This window comes from Pelophylax lessonae (assembly GCF_965119305.1).
Source record: "Pelophylax lessonae genome assembly, chromosome: 12".
Taxonomy (NCBI): domain Eukaryota; kingdom Metazoa; phylum Chordata; class Amphibia; order Anura; family Ranidae; genus Pelophylax; species Pelophylax lessonae.
Genome location: NC_138779.1, coordinates 26070340 through 26082163, shown reverse-complemented (window position 1 = coordinate 26082163; position 11824 = coordinate 26070340).

Genomic DNA, 11824 nt, shown 5'->3' with positions numbered 1-11824 from the left:
ACGCAGACAGAGCTCAAACTATACTTCTCACTAGCACCTACCTAGGAGGGTGCTACACTTATTTAATGGTCGAAGTCAAAACAACTTCATAACCAGATGCTCGTTGGGCCGTCATGTGTTGAGTAGTCAAATCTATTAATACATGCAGTACGTGATGAGAAGTATGTAAAATAGTTTTATGTCCCAGTGTTACTGACATAGATGTTTCCGCCCCCATCGCGCAAACAGCAAGTGCGCCTAGACACAGTGGCATGCCTGTACCGGTAGAGGAACTACTCTGGAAAAATAGGCTACACGTCTCATAGCCCCCCCTGTGTTTCTGGGCGACCACCAGTGCCATGGTTGTACAATTATCTCAAGCATACACATGAAAAGGTGAGGTATAATAAGGTAAGCCTAGCGCAGGAGAGGAAATAAAAGAGGACTTCCAAGGTTTTAAATGCATCTGTCAGCTCTTGGGTCCACTCCATTCGGTCGGGTGCCTCGACCTTGGTTGCTGCTCTGAGTATGTGATCAGTCAGGTATCCATTGCCTGCAATAGTTTATCATACCAAGAAAGGATAGCATGTCTTTCTTAGTAGCTGGGCGGGGCAGACCCAGAACGGCTTGGATCCTAGACTGACTCACTTTGCCTGTGCTTTTTGTTAACGTGAAACCCAGATACTGGACAGATTCCTGGCAATATTGCATTTTGTGTCTTGCCACCTTGTGTCCATCACCCAGGTATTCTAACAGAGATCTACTATCCTGCCTATATGCCTCTCTGCTTGGGCTGCACAAATATCATCCACATACTGGAGCAACACAGAACCGTGGGGTGGGGACCAACCCTGTAAGAATGCACGAAGGTCCATAGAGTACACCGCAGGTGAATCTATGTAGCCTTGAGGCAGGTAAGCTGGCGTTTGTCAAATGTGAAACTCAGTAATAGTTGTGTCTCTTCGTCAACTGGGACAGAAAAAAAAGAGTTTGACAAGTCCAACACAGCGTAGTACTGAGTGGTACATGGAATACTGTAGAGGTAATCAATGACGGTAGATCTGGGACAATCGGTGCAACTGGGACTATCAAGGTATTAATAGTCCTAAGGTCTTGGGTAAACCTGTAAGAGCCATCAGGCTTCTTCATTGGATTTATTGGTGTATTGTAGGGAGATATCACAGGCCTTAATATACCTTGTTCTAAAAAGGATTCAATTATTGGCCTAATTCCCTCTTATTTCACTTGTGACAAAGTGTATTGTTTCTGGTACACAGGATTAGTGTAGGGCTTCAGTGTAGCTTTATAAGGTGTGCATGGAATTAACCCTAAGTCTAACTTTATTCACATGTCATGTTACCGGATATTTGTGCACATAAGATTGTTGCTTTCATCCTACCTACCTTCATGTCTGTGAATGTGTCTTTACTCTCCAGGGGTCCTTCACTGCTCTGCTGTGGCGGCCGGCGCCAGCAAGAACGAGTGCCTTTAATTTAAAAATTGCGCCAGGCGGCGCCATTACGTAACTGCGCATGCGCCCGTCCCAGTCGAGCTTGTACGAGCTTTCCTGAGCCCGGCAGGCGTCGGCATGGTGTGTGCGCAGTTACGATGTCAGCCCACAACCATTTTTTTTTAAGGGCGTCTGCAAGGCGCTGCCGAGAACGAGTGCCTTTAATTAAAAAATTGCGCCAGGTGGCGCCATTACGTAACTGCGCATGCCCCCGCCCGGCCGAGCTTTCCTGAGCCCGGCAGGCGTCTGCACGGTGCATGCGCAGTTACGATGACGGCCCACAACCATTTTTTTTTTAAGGGCGCCGCCGAGAACGAGTGCCCTTAATTAAAAAATGGCGCCATTACGTAACTGCGCATGCGCCTGCCCAGCCGAGCTTGTACGAGCTTTCTTGAGCCCTGCAGGGGTCGGAACGGTGCATTCACTGTCAACCCCCAACCATTTTTCTTTACGGGGACCAGCTGCCCGTAACGGGCATTTACGGGCAGCCAGATTAACGGACGCTTGCGGGGACAATGTAAGTTACCCGGGACAGGCTCCTATTTGCCTGGACTGTCCCGGCAAAAACGGGACAGTTGGCAGGTATGAGGTGGGTAGGGGGTGGAGAAAAGGGGGTGACTTAGAAGAGGGGAGTTCCCGCACCTATTTTCTGAGAAAATAGCCCTGACAACAAAACCAATCGCATCTGTTCTAAGGTGCGTAGAAGGTGCAGACTGGAGACAGCTGGCTTCTGATTGGATGCTTTGGGTTTCTGCACACCGGCGTGCCTTGTGCTGCCACCCTGTAATTTGTAAGTCATCACGTTGTTAGCATTCCCTCAATGCTGTATGGATCATTCAGTTTTTTTTATACATAATGATGTGTCACAGGTGAGGTGTCCTCTACACGTCTGTCTGAGTAACAGAAGCGAGCGCCTGCTAATCGCGTCCAATCCATTCACGTAAGATTTGCTGCGTGGGCGTACGTCTGATGCTCAGAAACCTGCAGACAATCCTGACACTACAGCACGATTCGTCTATTAGTATTCTACATTCATACATTCTCCCACGTAGCCGAGGAGACGGTAGGGGGGATCTGCAAAGTCACACGCACGCCGCTATCATACTCGCAGACTGGAGTACAAAGAGCCGCGTCATTTCCATTTAAAATAGAACTCCGGTGGAATCAGAATCACCAGAAAACTTGCATCATTTCTGTGCTTTTAGAATGCATTATTTTTTTTTTTTTTGGATTACAAACTTTTTAATTGAAGATAAATTGGTGGTACAAGTGAAGATTGTGCATTAGTAAAGATGGTATAAAAAGGTACAAAAGACAAAATATAAACTGATCAGAATGCATTTTATTTAAGCTGCCTAAGTTCCTGTACTGAAGAATAATAGGCAGTTGCCATCAGGGGCACACAAGCCTCATTTGCAGATGGAGAGATGGGTGCCTAAAGATTAGAAAAATGCAGCTCCCCGTGGCAGTGCCATTTAATGTGGGTCGGCTCCTGTGGGTTTGGCTGCTGGGTGATGTGGTGCCGTTCAGAATTAATGGCATAGCAATGTGCTAAGGCACTTAAGGCAATCTGGGTAAAGATTTACCATGGCGCCTTGGCATTGCCATGACATGAAGAGCTGCCCCGTACATGAAAATCCCCTCTGACTGCTCAGATATCACATTTTACCTCCACTAAACATATAGTAATTAGGAGCTGCTGTTCCACCTCTCATGGCACAATGCAGGGCCAATACTGTGGAATATGTGGAACAATGCAGAGCCAATATTATTATTGGTACACGTGGAACAATGAACAGTGAATACTATAGTACACGTTAACGCAGAGCCGAAACTATGGAATATATGGAACAATTCACAGCCAAAACTATGATGTACATGGATCAATGGCCAGCCAGAACAATGGTGTAAGTCGAACAATGCACAACCATTACTATGGTATGCGTGAAACAATGCACAGTCAATACTATGGTACATGTGGAACAATGCACAGCTAATGCTATGGTATATGTGGAACAATGCACAGCTAATGCTATGGTATATGTGGAAAAAGGGACAGCCAATTCTATAGTACATGTGGAACAATGCACAGCTAATACTATTGTAGACGGGGAACAATGCACAGCCAATACTATGGTTTACATGAAACAATGCAGAGCCATTACTATGGCAGGCTTGAAACAATAAACAGCTAATACTATGGTATACATGGAACAATGCACAGCCAATACTATGGTAGACTTGGAACAATGCACAGCCATTCTTTTGGTAGACATGGAGCAATGCACAGTCAATACTATGGTAGACATGGAACAATGTACAGCCATTACTATGGTAGACTTGGAACAATGTACAGCCAATACTATGGTAGACTTGGAACAATGCACAGCCATTCTTTTGGTAGACATGAAGCAATGCACAGTCAATACTATGGTATATGTGGAGCAATGCACAGCCAATACTATGGTAGACATGGAACAATGTACAGCCATTACTATGGTATATGTGGAGCAATGCACAGCCAATACTATGGTATATGTGGAGCATTGCACAGCCATTACTATGGTAGACATGGAACACTGCACAGCCATTACTATGGTAGACATGGAACAATGCACAGCCATTACTATGGTAGACATGGAACAATGCACAGCCATTACTGCACAGCCATTACTATGGTAGACATGGAACAATGCACAGCCATTACTATGGTAGACATGGAACAATGCACAGCCAATACTATGGTAGACGTGGAACAATGCACAGCCAATACTATGGTTTACATGAAACAATGCAGAGCCATTACTATGGCAGACTTGAAACAATAAACAGATAATACTATGGTATACATGGAACAATGCACAGCCAATACTATGGTAGACTTGGAACAATGCACAGCCATTCTTTTGGTAGACATGGAGCAATGCACAGTCAATACTATGGTAGATGTGGAGCAATGCACAGCCAATACTATGGTAGACATGGAACAATGTACAGCCATTACTATGGTAGACATGGAACAATGCACAGCCATTACTATGGTAGACATGGAACAATGCACAGCCATTACTATGGTAGACATGGAACACTGCACAGCCATTACTATGGTAGACATGGAACAATGCACAGCCATTACTATGGTAGACATGGAACAATGCACAGCCATTACTATGGTAGACATGGAACAATGCACAGCCATTACTATGGTAGACATGGAACAATGCACAGCCATTACTATGGTATACATGGAACAATGCACAGCCATTACTATGGTAGACATGGAACACTGCACAGCCATTACTATGGTAGACATGGAACAATGCACAGCCAATACTATGGTAGACGTGGAACAATGCACAGCCATTACTATGGTATACATGGAACAATGCACAGCCATTACTATGGTAGACGTGGAACACTGCAGAGGTGAATATATGGTATATGTGGAATATTGCAGAGAGAGGTGATAGACAGGGCCTGCTACCAGTGTGAACCCAGCCCTATGAAGTGTGTCCTATGTGTCTAGGCTGCACAACTCTGATATTGACTCACCCCTGTACAGTGCAGTCAGTACTGAATGCCTAATGCTAGGAGTTACAGTTCCCACTGGAGTATTCAGGCCACAGTAATCTGCTTTTCAAAGAATGCAAGGTGTTCCGTGATTGGAGGAGGGGCAGATGAGCATCACAATCTTCCCTACTCCAATCACAGGGCAGTTTGTATTTATTAGGAAGAATGCAAGATATTTTCTGAATGGAGAAGCTGAAGTGCAAGCCACCCATGGTGATCTAAGTACTCCTACCTGGACGTTCGATGTGATGCTGATTGCATTGTATGGGGGTGAGGGAAGGTCAGAGTTGTACATAACCATGCACATTAAATTCATGGAACACATTTGTTCACAACATCCTTGCGGCTATTGCTGCCTAAGCAAGAATGATGCACCCCCGGTCCTCCTTGAATATGCACATTATGGCCGGGTTCACATTTTGCAAAGTGGGTACAAGCATTCCCACTGCGGGTTTCTTGTGCGATTTTTGCGGCTCGCGCATAGGGTTCAAGGGGCGGCCCTATGCATAAAAAATGTGCCAAAGAAGCTCCAAAACTAATTTCAGGCGTCAAATCCCGTCCATTTTGCAGCCTGTGTTTTGGCACTTTTGTCATGCAACAAAACGCACGTCTGCGAAGTGCATTTAGGACGCCATTACCATTCCCACTTCAGTCCCGGAAGGTTTTACCTCCTTAATGACCAGGCCATTTTTTACGATACTGCGTTATTTTAACTGACAATTACGCGGTCGCATGACACTGTACCCAAATAAAATTGATGTCCTTTTCTCCCCACAAGTAGAGCTTTATTTTGGGGGTATTTGATCAAAATTCATTTTTGCACTATAAACAAAAAAAAAAAAATATATATATATTTTTTACTTTCTGCTATAAAACATATCCAATAAAAAAATGTAAAAAAATCAAATTTCCTCATAAATTTAGGCCACTATGTATTTCACTATGTGCTTTTGGTAAAAAAAAAAAAAAAAAAAATCCTAATAAGCGTAGATTGATGGTTTGCGCAAAAGTTATAGCGTCTACAAATTATGTCAGTTTTTTATGGAATTTTTTTTTTTTTTACTAGTAATAGCGGAGATCAGCGACCTATAGTGGGAATACGTTGCAATGGACAAATCGGACACCTAAACTGACACTTTTGTGGAGATCAGTGATTATTTCAGTGATCAGTGCTAAAAAATATGTACTAATGACACTGGCAAGGAAGGGGTTAACGCCAGTGGCGATCAGAGGGGTAAATGTGTTCGCTGGGAGTGCTTGCTAACTGTGGGGGAGGAGCTCTGATTGGGGAAAGACAGAGATCGGTGTTCCTGCTTGGCAGAAACACAAGATCTCTGTCTTCTTCCCTGTCAGAATGGCGATCTGCCTTGTTTACATAGGCAGATTGCCGTTCTGTGTCTCTTGGGAACGATTGTGGGTGGTCGGCAGACCGCACACGCGCCCCCACCCCCCACATGGAATGATGTACAGGGGAGCCAACTTGCCGCAGTAAAAGTTCGTTAGGCAGTCAGCACGTGGTTAATGGCAGAGCAAGAGAGATTGCGTTTTTTTCGCACATTTCCAAAAACGTGGGTTTCTGTGCGTTTTGATGCGCGTTTAATAAACGCTAAGGTGTGAATGCAGCCTACATATCCTAGGACCAGGAGTACAGCTGTGAACAGATGTGAATGAGCCCTGAATGAATAAATGGCACTGCAACCAACCACACTTAGTTGTGTGAGTTAGGCCCCTTTCACAATTGTGCGACCTAAAAGTCGTGTGAATTTGACGCAAATTTTGACCCAACTTTGATCCAACTTTAACTGGACTTGAAGCAATGCCTGTGTAATGTTGGGGTCTATGGACCTCAAGTCGCATCAAAGTCGGACCAAAGTAGTGCAGGGACTACTTTGAAGTCGCACAGTTATAAACGGTACTCATTGGAAATCATGGGGTATGACCTGACATGCAACTTTGTAGTCCCAAGTTGCAGGATAAGTCGCACAAGTGTGAAAGGGGCCTTAACCACTTAAGCCCCGGAAGATTTTAACCCCGTTCCGACCAGGGGGTATTTTGCGATTCGGCACTGCGTGACTTTAACGGACAATTGCGCGGTCGTGCGACGCTGTACCTAAACGAATTTGGCGTCCTTTTTTTCCCACAAACAGAGCTTTCTTTTGGTGGTATTTGATCACCTGTGCGATTTTTTGATCACGCGCTATAAACAAAAAAAGAGCGTCAATTTTGCAAAAATAGCAATATTTTTCACATTTTTTTATATGAAATTCCCCCCAAAAAAAAAGTAAAAATCTAAATTTTTTAACATTTTCGGCCAATTTGTTTTATGCTACCTATGTTTGGTAATAAAAATCGCAAAAAGCGTATTTTGATTGGTTTGCGCAAAAGTTATCGCGTTTACTAACAAAGGGAAAGATTTTTGTCATTTTTGTTGTTTTTTTTTAACGCGTAATGGCGGCGATCTGCGATTTTTTTGCGGTACTGCGACATTGCGGCGGACAGATCGGACCCTTGACTGACATTTTTGACACTTTTGGGGTTACCAGTGACATTACTGCAGTAATCAGTGCTATATATATGCACTGTTACTGTAAAAATACACTGGTAGTGAAGGGGTTAACTTTATTTGGGAGGGAGGGGCTGTGTGTGTCCCTAGGGGCGTGCTTTCTACTGTGATTGGCTGTGGCTTGAGCTGTAAGGACACTGATCAACGGATCTACATAGTAGATCCATGTGATCAGTGTCTTTACAGCGAGGAGAATGACAGGTGGCTTGTTTACACAAGCTGCCTGACATTCTCCCTCTCCCCCGCCGATCGCTGAGTGGCTTGCGTACATCGGGTCCGCTGGTCACACGCGCGGGGGGGTCCGTGACCACGCGGGAGCGCGCCTCCGGCGGTGCGCGCTCGCTCCCTAGACCCTCATAAGCGAGCAACGTAGCCCTACGTTAGTTTGCCTGTGAGGGGCTGACCGCCGACGTAGATAGTCGTGCGGCGGTCGGCAAGTGGTTAAAGTGATTGTAAAGGCAGGAGATTTTTTTTTTTTTACCTTACCTTAATGCACTCTCTGCATTAACCACTTGCCGACCGCCCGCCGCAGACATACTGCGGCAGGCTGGCTCAGCTGCGCAAATGGCCGTACCCATACGTCGCTCCTCGCGATTCGCCAGTGGGGAAGCTGATCTGCGGGGCCAGGGGCCGCGATTGCTCCCCGTCAAGACAGAACTGCGGTCTGCTGTTGTAAACACAGCAGACCGTTGTTCTCTCAGGAATCATCACAGGGCTCCTGTGTTCCTCCTATCAACCTATGTTGATCCAATAAGCCCATTCCCCTCACAGTTAGAAAATACCCCCTAGGCTCACATTTAACCCTTTGATCACCCCTGGTGTTAACCCTTTCCCTGCCGGTGTCATTATTACAGTAGCAGTGCATATTTTTTTAGCACTGATTACTGTAGTAATGCCACTGGTTCCCCCAAAAGTGTCACAAAATGTCAGTTAGGTGTCCGATCTGTCTGCCGCAATGTCACAGTCCCGCTAAAAATCGCAGATCGCCGCAAATACTAGTAAAAAAATAAATAAATATATAAAAATGACATAAATCTTTCCCCTAGATTGTAGACGCGACCAATCAAAATACACTTATTGGGATTTTTTTAACCAAAAATATGTAGCAGAATACAAATTGGCCTAAAATGATGAAAAAAATAGATTTTTACATTTTTTGGGGGGAATGTCATATAGCAGAAGGTGAAAAATATTTTTTTTTTCAGAACTGTCGCTATTTGGCACAAAAAATAAAAATTGCAAAGGTGATCAAATACCACCAAAAGAAAGTTCTACTTGTCAGGAAAAAAGCACCTCAATTGTATTTGGGTACAGCTTTGCACGACTGCGCAATTGTCCGTTAAAGTAACGCAGTGCCGAGTCGCAAAAACTGGTCTGGTCATTAAGGAGGTAAAACCTCCCGGTCCAGAAGTGGTTATGGTAAAAAAAAAAAAAAAATTATAATTTCCATGTTCACTTTCCCCCCAAACACTCACCTTAGTCCGATCTCGATCCAGCACTGTGCCCGGGAGCAGCGCCTCTATCTTCACTGGACATGGAGGCAGCAGCGGGAGCCATTGGCTGACCATCAAATCCTGTGGGGATTTGACGGACAGGGGAGAGGGGTGCAGAGCTGAGTCACGCTTTGTGTGTCTACGGACACACATAGCCCTGCTGAGGAGGAAGCCCCCAAGGAAACGCTTGCTATGGGGGGCCGACACAGAAATAGAGAAACCAAGAGCGCCGGTGGGAGGACCCAGAACAAGAGGTTAGGGCCGCTCTGTGCAATACCATTGCACAGAGCAGGTAAGTAGAACATGTTTATTATTTAAAAAAAACAAAACAAACACAAGCCTTTACAATGACTTTAATATGCATTCACAATGTGAATAGGCCCCTAACCATACAAAGAAACGCCATGGCCTAGATCAGGGGTGTCCAAACTATGTCCCTCCAGCTGTTCAGGAACTACAATTCCCATGAGGCTTTGTAAATCTCTGACATTCACAGACATAACTAGGCATGATGGGAATTGTAGTTCCTGAACAGCTGGAGGTCCATAGTTTGGACACCCCTGGCCTAGATGAAGATAGAGTACCTAAGGCCAAGATCACATGGTCCCAATGGCTCGGGATCTGCAGTTTATTGCGTTGTCAGCAGCAGCTGGCCTGCAGTTAGCAGGGGATATACCATCTCCCACACCACGCTCCAACCGCGCCTATCAGACCTCGCTATTTACCTCTAGGGGGTGCAGTGGCAGTTGGTATTGCCTGCTGAAAATTACAGTACATGCCCTATTTTATTTGCTTGTGTGCACGGCTGGTAATTATCTGGTTTTGACAGTCAGCTGAGGCAAGCTAAAAATGTGACTCATCCGTCAGATTTTGCTGCCCAGACGGTGCCCATGTGAAAGGGGTCTAATGCTTTTACATGAGCCGTTCTTGTTACCATAGCAACCCGATTCCACCTTTTATTACAGCAGTAATTTTTGATGGATTAAAAAAAAAAATAATAAATCACGCCAGTGATGACCCGAACATTCTAAATTTTTGCAGCTCACCTTCAATTATACAGCTGGGCTGAGTTCTCAAAATTGACATTGGCGGAATGACATATTTATGGGTCAAGAGAGGATTGCACGCCACTCGTTACTGTTCCTGACAAGAGAAAGCTAGGACACCCCCCGATGGGTTGAAGACTTAACAGCTGGGCCATCTTGCTGGTCGATATATGCAGCCAAGGGCCGTTATCTATATTGTCCCACAGCAGGTAGAAGCTGGGATAGAGGATAGAGGGTCCATTAACACGACCTGCAGTCATGTGCGTTTTTTCTGTGTGTCATGTCCAGACGAGAACCCAGTGTTTCACTGCATTCCAGAGCTTTGCGATATTGTGTTACTTCAGTGATCTCCACTTGCTTCCAGGGCCATCTCAATTAGTACTTTCAATTAAATCAATTTTAAACAATGAGAAAACGTGCCACAAATCAAAGACTAATCAACACAAAGGGTACAATACAGGTGGGGAGGCAAAAAGGCACAGTATGGGGTGGATACAGCTTTGTAAAAAGTGTGACTGTTCCAGCAAATCAGGGACAGTTGGCAAATACAATGATGTAATGCAAGATTATCATGGGGCCCCCATGTGCCTGGGGCCCCTGGGCAGTGCACAAGAGTGCCCATGCATTTGGACAGCCCTGCTTGCTTCCAGGTCCCATGCTGAGCGGCTGCCCTTATGCATAGTCAACACAGAAGGTCAGCCACTCTGCACAGGATACCGTTCAGAGAAGGCCCCTAAGAGGACGTCACAGATGACGAAACGCATCAGGATTGGCCTGGTACTGACGACATCACGCATGTAGAGCAGACACTTGTGGTTTTGTTTTTTCATGAGCCGACAGTCTGCTGGGATCTGTTTTGATTTTGCATGAAATACAAGTAATTCTGAGGTACTTTAACCACTTCTAAACTGGATTTTCCCCATTAATGACCAGGACATTTTTTGCGATTCGGCACTGCGTTACTTTAAACAGACAATTATGCGGTCGTGCAACGCTATACCAAAATAAGATTGGTGTCCTTTTTTTCCCCACAAATAGAGGTTTCTTTTGGTGGTATTTGATCAACTGTGCGATTTTTATTTTTTGCACTATGAACAAAAAAATATAGCAGGGACACAGGAGCTCTCTGCTGATTCCTGAGAGAACAACGGGCTGCTGTGTACAACAGCAGACCGGCATTCTCTCTTCACGGGGAGTGATCGCGGGTGCCGTCGGCAATCGTGGCCGCTGACCAGTGGCGGCTGGTGCTCAAAGTTTTTTTTGGGGGGGGGGGGGCGCAAACAGAAAAATGTAATAGGCATTGCTTTGCGGCAAAAAACGTTGTAAAAAATTGCGTGACTTTGAGGTCACAAAAGTGTGAAAGGGGCCTTCAGTAATTAAGGTATAGCGTGCCCCCTTTCAATGCAGAGAGACCAGTGTGCCCCCTTTCAATGCAGAGAGACCAGCGTGCCCCCTTCAATGCAGAGATCATTGTGCCCCCTTTCAATGCAGAGATGCCAGCGTGCCCCCTTTCAATGCACAGAGACCAGCGTGCCCCCTTTCAATGCAGAGATACCAGCGTGCCCCCTTTCAATGCACAGAGATCAGCGTGCCCCCTTTCAATGCAGAGAGACCAGCGTGCCCCCATTCAGTGCAGACATCATTATCCACCATCATCAGTGCC